The 13,142-nt window shown below is 34.4% G+C and overlaps 1 long non-coding RNA gene across 1 annotated transcript; it reads right to left on the reverse strand.

Annotated features, from left to right (window-relative positions):
• Positions 1–3,918: 3,918 nt before the first annotated feature.
• Positions 3,919–12,719, reverse strand: LOC145686563 (uncharacterized). The gene is made up of 3 exons (XR_014131620.1): positions 12,464–12,719; positions 6,859–7,068; positions 3,919–4,454 (listed from the first exon to the last, which is right to left on the reverse strand). It is a non-coding gene; the product is annotated as an uncharacterized LOC145686563 (long non-coding RNA).
• Positions 12,720–13,142: the final 423 nt, after the last annotated feature.

Genomic DNA, 13,142 nt, shown 5'->3' on the forward strand with positions numbered 1-13,142 from the left:
CTTATCGTGCAAAATAGATTTATTCGTCATTAACTCAAATACGAAGGCTTATTGACTATTAACTCAAATATATACATTCTTACCTTTATCACGAAATAATTGTACTTTAACATTTGAATGCTCGCATTGATGGTACTTACACCGCCTTCTCAGAGGGTTATAGAGGGTTAGCCTGAAAAAAATAGACAAGTTGTACTATGTATAAAACGTTATACATAACACTGCAGTCCATTTATGACTGGGTGCATAGATTTGAAGAAACAGGTTGTCTTTGTAAGAAATGCACGGGAAGACCTCCAGTGCCAAATGAAACAATTGAGCGCGTTCGTGCGAGCTACGCTTGCAGCTCGAGGAAATCAACGACACGTGCAGGAAAGGAACTTAATATCCCTCAAAAGACTGTCTGAAACATTCCACGCAAACGTTTCAAGTTCTATCCATATCGATTGCAATTACTGCAAAGACTCAGTGAAAGTGACAAACAGCAACGTTTAGAGTTTTGTGTTCTTATAAAATCTTTGTGAAGAAAAAGATGACTTTCTTTAGCTGCTTACATTTGGGGACAAATCAACTTTTCACATAAGTGGTGTCGTAAACAAACATAACGTGCGTGCGTATATGGGGAAGTGAAAACCCTCCCGAGATTGTGGAGCAGATTAGGGACTCCCCAAAGGTTAGCATGTTGTGCTGTATCGCCAAAAAAGGTATATGGACCGTTCTTTTTCCAAGAAAAAACAGTTACTGGAAGAACGTATCTGGACATGTTGCAACTTTGGTTGATGCCACAACTTGAAGAACATAGTGACAATTTCATATTTGTTCAGGATGGAGCCCCACCACACTGCCATTCCGATGTAAGGGGTTACCTTGACGAAATTCTTCCTTGGTGGTGAATTGGCCGTTCAACTGATTAGAACCTGGCTGTGACTCAATTGACACGACGAAGTCCAGACCTTACACCGTGTGATAACTTTCTGTGGGGTTTCATAAAAGATAAAGTGTATGTCTCCTCCCTCCCCCCTCAGAGTCTGACGCAACTGAAAGAACGAATCAGAGATGCTGTTGCATTGGCGAACAATCAGACTTGCGTGCTTGCGAAGAATTGGACTACAGACTAGATGTTTCCCGTGTAACCAAAGGATAACACATAGAACATCTGTAGTTGTACCACAAGAACTTCCAGATGTACCCTACAACTCGTTTAAGTTATGTCACCATGTCATTAAAACTCTTCATTTGGGAGACCACTGAAGTTGTCTATTTCTTTTAGGCTAACCCTGTATTTAGGAACCATCAGATTTTGTCTCTGTATGTGTGTTGTTTAATTGAATTACCAGAGTGATTCGTGGTATTCAGTTAAAATAATTGGAAAAAACTCAAGGATGGTGTAAGGTCGCTACACGCGAGCGCCTAAAAGTTAATCAAATGGTTGCGGTATGCACTGCCGCTGTTCGTGATCACTTCTACAAGTTGCTAAACTGCAGACGTAAATTCCTGTCATCCTTGGAACCTTTCTGAGAGAAAAGTAAACAGCCTTGTTTAAATTCTACAATTGACTGAAAAGCGAATTACAGTTAACGCGAAATTCATTCCAAGTTTTACTCATAGGAATGATGACATATCAAAATCAATAACAAGCCTATAAACTGTGCATCGTACTTTTCCCAAGAAGCCGAGTTTGTTTCAGTTTTGAGAAGTGAAATTGTTTAGTTTTCTTCCAGAAAGATTTTACGGAAGGAAGGATGTCCAATCTAGCAGCTTTTAGAAGTCATCGATCAAGTTGTTAGCGCACACTGAAATGGTTTGATTGAAGTTCGAGACACAAGGTGAGACAGTGCCGTAACAAAACTTTTCGGGGCCCCGGTGCAAGAGGATACTTGGGGGCCCCCTCAGAAGCGATTGTATTTTTCAATATAATAATAAAAGCAGCAAACACTGTATTTACATACATACATACATACACACACACACACACACACACTCACTCACTCACTCACTCACACTCACTCACTCACTCACTCACTCACTCACTCACTCACTCACTCACTCACTCTCACTCACTCACTCACTCACTCACTCACTCACTCACTCACTTACTTACTTACTTACTTACTTACTTACTTACTTACTTACTTACTTACTTACTTACTTACTTACTTACTTACTTACTTACTTACTTACTTACTTACTTACTTACTTACTTACTTACTTACTTACTTACTTACTTACTTACTTACTTACTTACTTACTTACTTACTTACTTACTTACTTACTTACTTACTTACTTACTTACTTACTTACTTACTTACTTACTTACTTACTTACTTACTTACTTACTTACTTACTTACTTACTTACTTACTTACTTACTTACTTACTTACTTACTTACTTACTTACTTACTTACTTACTTACTTACTTACTTACTTACTTACTTACTTACTTACTTACTTACTTACTTACTTACTTACTTACTTACTTACTTACTTACTTACTTACTTACTTACTTACTTACTTACTTACTTACTTACTTACTTACTTACTTACTTACTTACTTACTTACTTACTTACTTACTTACTTACTTACTTACTTACTTACTTACTTACTTTCTTTCTTTCTTTCTTTCTTTCTTTCTTTCTTTCTTTCTTCAAAGTATTCTTAAATAATGGAACATAAGATAGAACATAAATACTGGAACGACGATAATTTTAGAGAGCTTTTAAAAAGCACAGTACCATATCCATTAAGGAAAATTAGAGAAATGTCTTTTTCAATATTAGTCAAAATGAGAAAGGTAGGCCTATTAATCACATACATTTTTAAAGAGAAATATATGTATATATATATATATATATATATATGTTTTTACAAAAAAGAACATCATGATTTAAGAAATAAAAAGGGAATTTTGTAATTTATTGACAGAAAAGTTAATGTATGGTTGGCAAGGCCCACAAGGCAAAATGCTCCGCTTGAATCTGTCGGAAACGTTTTTTTCTGAAGTGCCCTCTACCTGTTGGGTATTGAAAGGTAAGATCCAAACCTGTCACAAAGGAGAAGGAATGGGTGGAAGGAGGAGATCTCAGTCAGTGTTTACAATAAGCTGTTACGTTCTTCTCCGCTTTATCATGAACACAATGCAAATTAGCGAAATCAGTTTTACTTTCCAACATAACTTGCAATTTGACATAGAAAGGAATTCCCAGAAAAAAAAAAAAAATGTATCAAAGTTGCAATAGTGAGTTGCACCACGGCACTGAGGTAAGATTCAAATTGCTCATACTTGAGTTATTCATCATGTACCCTACAGCATCTATCAGCAATTATTCATCACTGCTTCACATAGCATACTTGTTCTTACTAAGATTCTTAAGTTCTTTTAAAGTTTCTGTGCAAAATACTATGCTGCTAAAAATACAATTAAAATTATTAACGTAGCAATACTTCATAGTTTTCCATAGCTAAATGATTCTCATTTTTGGTGTGGGGAACCTCAGTTCAGTTCTCGGTGGGAGTACATGTAGTTTGAATTCCATGCTATGCTGTCAGTCTATTTTTCATGTATACCCCTTTGGTGCTGAAAGTAACTATAATTAGCTTCTTGAGAAACATAATAAGCCGATTTATGTTTGCAAATCTTATCTTCATTTCTTCTTAATGTTTTCCCTTCGCTTTAAAATGGAAAACTACACTAATGAAAGATATTTTCAAAATAACATTTGAATTCTATAAAATTTCAATTCATGTTCGATTATGTAGTTCAGATACTAGGCCAGTTGAAAAGGTATCCGACTTTTTTTTTATGTTTGAGAAAACTACATGGCGTAGGTTGGCCTTTGTGTCACGGAAGGGAGGAGTCCGTAATGTTTTTACCCTGTAGATGGCGTTACTTTCATTCGCCGTTTTCCGGGACCATGATCGGATACTTTTCCAAGAAGCCTCGTATAACTTCCCTTATTAATGAGTTACAGTATATTATAATGACAAAACACATGAAGGAGCTCCATTGCAAAGTATGTTTCCAGGAAATGAAGGTTTTAAAATAACCTATGATACTACGCAATGAGCTTGATGCACAGAACAAGCGTGTCATTGGTTTAGTGATCTCATCGAACTTGATTGCACAGTCACGTTCGAAAATAATGAATTACTGCAAAGTCTGCGTCTCATTCCCTCACATTTACTGCAACAGTAAGTTCTGAAACGGTACAATGAAGATATGAAATGAAAGAGAAAATAAAAATCTTATCTCCCGATCGTGTCATGTGTAAATACTTAAACCTCAAAAGTTACGATTGCAATATTTGTAAAATAATAAAATAATTAACAAGAATTCGCATAATAATAAGAATCAACATGAAAATTGAAAACAGAAATTGTGCATAAAAACATTGTTTATTGCTTAATATGTTCAGGTAAAGATGAAAATGGCATCTGCTTGAACAGCAATTTTCACTGTAAAAGAAAGAAAAAAGAAATTGATAATAATTTGTAAATATTTGTATGGTAATAGTAAAATATAGCTAGATTTTTAATAAACTTCAAAATACCTCATAAGATATTGTAGCCTATATATAAATATGATTTGGCTCGTAAGAGAGGAACTGCTAAGTTCTGTATCTTATGTTAATGAGCATTTAACGTTAAGGGGAAATACAAGTCAGCAGGGTCTGTATTTTATCTCAGCTGTATTTTATCTCAGGTCGAAGACTAAAGCTCGTGCTCCATTGAAATTGACTGTGAGCGAATAATTAAGGGGGAAAAAATCGATTCATTCAAATACTTGGAAAAATATACAGATCGTGTGATATTTTTAGAAAACGGGACTTGAAGAGTTCTGAAGAAATATTACTTGGAACTTGTCTTCCTTCAGGTCAGTTTATATATAATGATCGACGAATCCCGTTAACAAAATATTCCTCAGCTTTATTAGATAAATAGAATGATACTTGCATCATTTTTTTTCTTTGTTTTCTGCAGTAATTCTAACCGAAGTGTCATACGGTATGATTGTCAATTCAAAAGTTCTACTTTAAAACCAATTTTAAAAAGTAATCAATTCAGAACCCTTAAATTTATTGTTAAAATTCTGAACTTCCTTTTAACACTTAGGATATCATAAACCGTAGCATGAAAGGACGCATTTGCCAAACACTGTGTATGACTTGCTAAAACAAATAAATCGATGATTGCTAAAAGCATCTGGGTCTATTTTGTATAGCTTTGAGAGTTAAGAAAGAAGAAAAAAAAAAAACTGCAGATCTTTCTTGCGCTCAACCTATAGTTCTGTGTACATTTAAAGCGTTATAACCCCTTCGACTTATGACTTTTCTATACACTAAGTTGCGCATGCTCCTAGAGAATCGGAAAAGTTCATGAACTAAATTTGAGGAAAAAAAAGTGTGTCACGTTCTTTCTGTAATCATCGATTCAAACGATTGACTCCTCCATAAAATATTTTCGAAGCCTGCAGGTACCATTACGATATTTGAAAGTAGTACCAGTTCAGTTGTTTTCGTCAGTTTTTCAAGCATTACTTTTGAAGTAAGGAGAGAGTAATAATGGCTTAGTACCAATGTACCTCTGAGAAGGTAGGCTGTTAGAGTATGTTTCTCCATGACACTTATTTGATTTCCTTAATAGTACTATGAGCTTTGTCACAAATGTTATTTTTTTTTCTCCATTATTTTTGAAACTTGTAGAAACCATGAAAGTCAAGCATTCAACACAAAACCATAACTTACTATTATCCAAATTATCTGTAATTGTGGCATATTTTGGCTTCTGTTATTTCCAATAATAATAATAATAATAATAATAATAATAATAAATATTAATAATTCTTTGCATTATGGGTTACTCCACGCTAGAACAGCAAGGAATTTACCATCCGCTTCCACGAAACTAATTGGAGAGTGTTTCTTCGGCGTAAAATTTACTATAGGCTTTCTATGATATTCGAATATTTGTGGAAATACATTTATGAAGAAAATTTACTGTATGAGCTATTAGTTTAGAAGTAGAAGTTATACGACAGTGTCAGAAAATAACCGAGCTGATTTGCCCCGCATTATCAGGAAAGATCAATGGAAATGGTTTGCTAAGTGCCAGAAGGTTGACAGATGTTAAAAAGACAACCTTCCGAGTTTTCATATCTTGCTTCCAACCCTTGATACCCGTTTTTTCATTAGTCTATTATTATTATTATTATTATTATTATTATTTTAACAAACCTCGTTATATATAACTATATGCTCAGTATGATAAGTATATTCGACAATCCTGTTCAGAAAAAGAAAAAAATTGACTAGCAACTCTTTTTAAATGGCTGTGTCCTCGTAACTGTACGTAGAGTTTTTAAAACTGACTTAAAGTAAATACTCGGCTATACCGTCCACTTATGGCTTCAATATCAACAGACTACATGAAAGTTCCATCCAAAGTTTTCATGGCTACAAATAAATATGGGGATTCAGATTTAAAAAAAAAATGAACCTCCTTTGAGAGGGGTGGGAGTAGGAAACATGAAGCATTGTGAACAAAAGTTTTGCCATTTGAACAATTCTTTCTCTCTCTCTAAATTGCACTTTTCCAATGTTTTTTGAGTTGTTGCTCCAACTTAAATGAAACTAGAAAAATAAATAAATAAATAAATAAATAAAAACGACGATGTGATAAATCACTGTATATTCCACGAATGCTCGGTCAGCGCAAAGTGTTCTTAGCAGAGAGGTTTTACGTGAAAGTTAACCTCTCCAAGAAGTTTCGTAGAAACCAGAGAGGGTAAAGGTATCTCTTTGTTCTTTTGGCATAGAATAACCTATGTTTATTTTGTATAATGAGTTTCCACTCTACTTACTTGGATATTGCTGTTTGAAATATATATATAAAAAAAATGAAATCAGCGTATGTATGCCTTTTTCTTGTTTTTCATCTTCATTTTCATGAAAAACAAGCTCGCAGAATGCGGATGAAGGTGCTCCTTTTCTGAGTCAATTGAGTCTATACTCTGGTCATATGCTGAAGTAATCGCCGTGATGTAAAGGAAAGCCATGACAATGTAGAAAATCTAGAAGTAGAAATATAAAATTTAAATAAATTTAATAATGTATTAATTTACCATTGTTAAGTAACAATAAATAATTATAATAATAAATAAATTTAAAAATTGTAAACACAAAAAAAAATATAAAATAGTATTAATTTAAAAGAGAAATGTCTGCATAATATTTCTTCACATCCTTTGTAAATGATTGTAGTATACAAAATACATATAAGCTACTGTATAAATCCCGACGAAACTAACTCGGCAATATTGCACATGTATAACTTTAAATTAAATTTTATCGTTTTTGGTTAGGATCCTCGGAGTAACAAAAGACTGATGAATGAGAGTACCTCGAGAAATCCTGTGAAAACAATTTTCCACAACACATTTCGTATTAGGAGACCACACATCAAAATCTGCGAATTTGCGTGTAGAATTTAGCACTAACTGTAAGACAACATGGTCTATGGTGTACCACCAATGTGACGATATTTTCGTATCGAATTTTTTTCTTTTCGTGAAATCCTCTCCGTCAGGCGGTTCATAAAATCGCTTTGAGGTTTCTTAAATTGAAAACTCCAAAGATTTTGCATTCCATCCTTTAGTGCGTAAAACTTTGTTTAAACACACACATACACCAATATTAGGACATGGATGCCAATAAAAACCGTAGTCAGTTGTTTCTATACGGTCATCGTTCTGTCATAGCGATAAGATTTTTGATTCACGGAATGTTTTGCGACGAATTATTTAAATGAAAGTGGAATTCATTTTCCTAGGAGACAATGTCCAGCAACTCGCATGATTTTTTATATAAAATAATTACTGCTATGAAAGCATAAAGGTTTGATAATGGTGCATACATACTAAAGTTGATGCTGAAACAACGTAATTGGGTGTTATGTAAAATTACGAATGAAAATGCGGAAGCATAATTAACATTATATCAAGCTTGTTTTAAACAAATTTTAATATGAAGATTCGTAGAAATTAGTATGGTAAGTGGTTATTCAAAACATGATTGGTACTCAAACGTGTACATGCTAATTCTTGTGTTACAAAAGATGTATGGCAAGTCGCTCCTAAGACATTAGAGCATGCCTAGTCGAGGTCAGTAATCGCTGCCACAGTCCTCTACCTGTCATTGCCACACAGTTTTATGCTCGGAGTTCTGCATCCAGTACTTTAAATTTATCGTGGACATAATATGTGTATATTCTAACAACTTAAGGAAATGAACTGACGTTTCCCATTGAAAATTTCGGTAAGCACTAAATATCAGACGTATACCAATAGTCCAAGTGAATACATGTATAGATATTTGTTGGTTGTTAGGCATAATATTTTAAAATAAACTTTGGTCTCTCGTTGCGAACATCAGATAGAATAAGCCTATTTCTGGAGTTGGCAATTTTTCTGATCTCTTGTTTCATCACAGACTAGAATCGCTAGTCTCATTAATCGATAATGATACATTCACTGATATGATTAATTACCAAAACCAAGTAATTCAGACTTGTATTCCTTAACAGAATACAGTTGAAAGTTCTGATTTTGCTCAATTCGAAGAATCTTTGAAATCCTTTTTCAATGTGATAACGCCTCCATGCCCTGAATACAAAGGTATGGTACTGTATTCACTTCGTTTAATCAATAGTCGCAGCGAAACGAGTACTTTATTTTGTAAGAGTTGAAAGCATTGCAAGAGAGCATATCGATATTAACGATTTCAAGGCTGGCGTGATCTTACGTGTCGCTAAGACAGTCTCTGAAAGGTTAAGGAACATGATTTGCATTTGTGTAAGGTTGAATGTTTTAAAAATAAATATTTTGATCATTAGTATTATTATTTACACAAAATATGGACCGATTTTGCAGAACTCCCTTTCTGAAGAAACATTTTTTTTTTTTTTTTCAGGAAAAAAAGGTAAAAACTTTTTCAAAAACACATTACAAGATAAAGTCGAAATTTCTAAGTTGAAGCTAAAGTAACTTAGCCTCTTACTAAAAATATTCACATCGAAATGTAAACATTTAAAATATATATATATATACAACTTATATATATATATATATATATATATATATATATATATATATATATATATATATATATATATATATATATATTTATATATACAACGACAACGTTTGGGAGGTGATTCCTGACACAAGATAAGACAAAAAGTATAGAACAACCTGGGTGCAGAAATCCGTCATTTCCGAGTTACAAGCTGCTGAAAACATGAAAAAGTGAACTTAAAAGGTCCATAGCTCCAAAATTGAGAGCTACCGTAGTCGGGTCAAGACTTCACTTAGGAACTAATATGTGTCCTATCCAAAAATTTATGTTTCAGAATCCTAAGGTGCTCCCGCAACAATTTTTATAGAAGTAATTGGTGAGTACTTCAAATTGTATGCCCATAGCCAAACTCACTCTATAAAAATTGTTGCGTTTTGGAGTTATGGACCTTTAAAGTTCATTTTTTCATGTTTTCAGCAGGCTATAACTCTGAAAGAAAGCATTTGCGAACCCATGATGGTCTATACTTTTTGTCTTATCTTGGTGCGCAGGAATGACCTCCCAAACGTTGTTGGTGTTGTTTTGAAGAAAGCAAGTTTTGCTAAACAGTTGTCAATTCTAGTAAGACATATATATTTGATTTTTTTTTTTTTTTCAGTTTCAAAATCGTAACTATCACTTGTTAATATATATGAAACGCTTCAGAATTGTGTAGACTTTTATATATCAAACATAAATTTAGAACGAAACCATTATCTATGTTGCTTTGTTAATAATTCAGGTTTGCTTCCAAGGGCCAGAATTTGTTCTTATATTACACCTTTAGAATAAAGTAAATTTAACGTCTCATGTAAATACGCTGTAGTTGTAAAAAGGCAATCAAATGTGAGTTGCCAGTCTTATAATCCAATTCCCGTGGAGACGGGATAGCGTAGTAGGAAATGGCCTATAAACTGTAAGAGTTGATCTTGCATGATAGACAGCCAGTCACCAACTCCCAACGGAGTCAATCTCTGGTCGTAGTTCGAAGCACATGTTAATACACGGTTTGTCCGGAAAGTAGTACGAGTGATTTTTTTTTAAGTTATTCATAATTTTGACACATCGACTTAATAATTTTCAAAATATGCTCCTTCTGCATCAACACAACGTTTCCAGCGACTCTACTAATCATTGAAGGCTCCCTGGAATGTTCTTCAGCTCCTTCGTTACGGCCTCTTGGATGGCCTGGACCGAGCCATGGTGCTGTCCTTTCATGACCCTTCTAGTCGAGGGAAGAGGAAGAAGTCTACAGGAGCGACATCTGGGCTGAAGAGTGGCTGAGGAAGCTATGTGATGCCTTGTTTGGTCAGGAAGTCCAGGAAAGTAAAGGCGGTGTGGCTTGGCGCATTGTCGTGATGAAGCTTCCATGATCCAGCGATTGCTGGACGGACGCGGGCAACTCATTTTCTGAGTCTTTCAAGTACTTCCACGTAGAATGCAGCGTTCATAGTCTGACCAGGCAGTACAAACTCTCTGTGAACCACTCTTTTGCAGTCAATCAATTTCATTTTCGAGTTACTCATGCGGACTTTTTCCAGGCGACCCATGGTATCACTACCATAAGCAGTCTTGATCATGTCATGGGTCTCACTCGCTGTTTTACTCAGTTTGACGCAAAATTTCACCGCGTAACGCTGCTCTAACAAACGATTCATTGTGGAGATGACAAGGCATCTTGAAAGAGGTTCACCTTAAACTCGATCTACACTTCGTGAAGGCTTGGAGGCAACTGGCGCGCTGGTAGCTAAGGCCACCCAACCAGCGTAGTAACATCCCCGTCCTTCACGTTTTGGCGACGAAAAATCAGTCTTACTTCTCGGACAAACCTTTTAGGTCCAGTTATTCATAATTTTGATGTAGCATAAGGACGCAATACAAAAACTCAATTCAAACAGGCTATGGTGTTCCCTCATTATAATTGATTGATATTGGATAGTGGAACTAATTGTAATATTTTTTTCTGATAATTGCAGCAGTTGGATGATGTGGTGAGAGTAAGTAGCCTGAGAAAAGGGACACTGCCGTAATTTTGATCGTGGTTTTATTGTGTAAGAATTTTTGAAAAATGAAATGATTATTGTGGAAGTTTGCGATTTGGATTATCTCCGAGGATGATATCTGTTGTAACTATTACTCTGGATACTCATATGTTGAAAATAATTCGAAAAAAAACAAAAAAAAAAACAAGTGCAACGTTCAAGAAAGTGTGTTGAGAATGGTGGTAAACGTGGAGCTCATTTCGTAATAAAATAAATATAAAGGATTGGCAATAACTGGCAGCACAATATAGGCACGAGTATTTTTAGTAAGTGAGAATATTCACAATAATTTTAAAAAAAATAAATCTTTAATTTCTATCCTTTAGGCTAAAAGACAGGTGGTAAATGAAAGTGAATGAATAGGAAATAATTGTTGAAATGAAAATGGGAGAACCCTCCCTCATTAACACATTTTCCACCATAAACTCATGGTCTGGAGTCGAATCAGGGACCTCTCAATTCAAAAGTAAACGCTTTACCCTTTTTTCTTTAAAAAAGTCATACTTTCTCTTGCTTACATTTTTTATAACTAGCAAACTCGACAGTGACACGAACACAAAAACATGGAGGACAATTAAAAATGGTCATGCTCTTCAGATATATTCAAGCCTTTGATAGGTTTCGCTCGTCAGTCTAACACCTCAGACTATTCGACTACACCAAGCTGGCTACCACTGAACTATCTTGTCCCCCCCCCCCATATATATATATATATATATATATATATATATATATATATATATATATATATATATATATATATATATATATATATATATGCAATGATCTGCACGACTATGCACAGGTTTGGCGCTTAGATCCGAATACACTTAAACTGGCTTGGCCCATAGACTATCATTCCGGTTATAACTTGAAACTTCAGAAAATGGCACTTAGATTGAAATTTACTTCAGGTCTTCACACACACACACACACGCATATATATATATATATATATATATATATATATATATATATATATATCATTTAGCAAGATACCTTCAATTTGTCGTTGACCATACTTTGAATTTACTGAAATGCTATGAATATTGTCGCCCTTCTCGAATTTAAGAACTTCAACTTCGCTATGTTATCCGGGTAATCCTGAGTTCGATTCCCAGTGCCAGCATATGTGTAGTCGTAAATCCACGTTTTATATAGCCTCATTGCTGAGAAAAGGACGTTAAAAGCTCCAAATCAACCAACTACATATAAAACACTTCTAAAGAATTATATATATATACGTAGATAGATAGATCGACGATCGATCGATCAAACAATCCAAAATAATAATATTAGGTTTTATACTTACATATTGGAATCTCATTTGTTTTCTCTTCGTTCACTCTTCTGAACCGCCTGAAAAATTGTGTTTGTAAAAAATGAATCACTGCCTCTTTAACAAGTAGTTGCTTATATAGTAGAAAGCAAAAGTGTTTCTGTTCTTACAGTGTATTCAACTGTATGAAAAAAGAAAGAAAAAGTTCGAGAACAGGAAGTGAAATCTTAGCTGTTTGTTCTAATGTTTGTTTGTTATGTTAATTGTCCTCGGAAGAATACATTCGAAAGTTGACAACCTACTTCTTTTCTTTAGCGGTTTAAATACCAATGCCAGGTATTCCTTGCATCATTATTTTGTTCTTAACTCTTCTTCTTGTTGACTAGTAGTATATAGTGACATTTTTTTTTTTTTTAGAAACTAGTAATGTTTCTTCAAGTATTTTGTTTTTATTTTCAAAAATAAATAAAAAAAAAACATTGTTAAAAGTTTTATTTTTTTAAGCTATAGGTGACAGACACAAACTAATGGTTATGAAGCAATTGATGGAAGGAGAAAGAGGAAACGGAAGAATCCCGAATAAATATGTAAATGCGATATTGTTCACCACGAGTTCCATAGCCTGGGGTTGAATCAGGCCCGTATCCACGAGGGGCTGAGAGTCCGCCCCTCCTAAATTTCTACTGGCCCCTTAAAATTTTCACGGTAGGTT

Source organism: Thermobia domestica, chromosome 1 (genome assembly GCF_964235325.1).
Source record: "Thermobia domestica chromosome 1, izTheDome1.hap1.1, whole genome shotgun sequence".
Classification (NCBI taxonomy): domain Eukaryota; kingdom Metazoa; phylum Arthropoda; class Insecta; order Zygentoma; family Lepismatidae; genus Thermobia; species Thermobia domestica.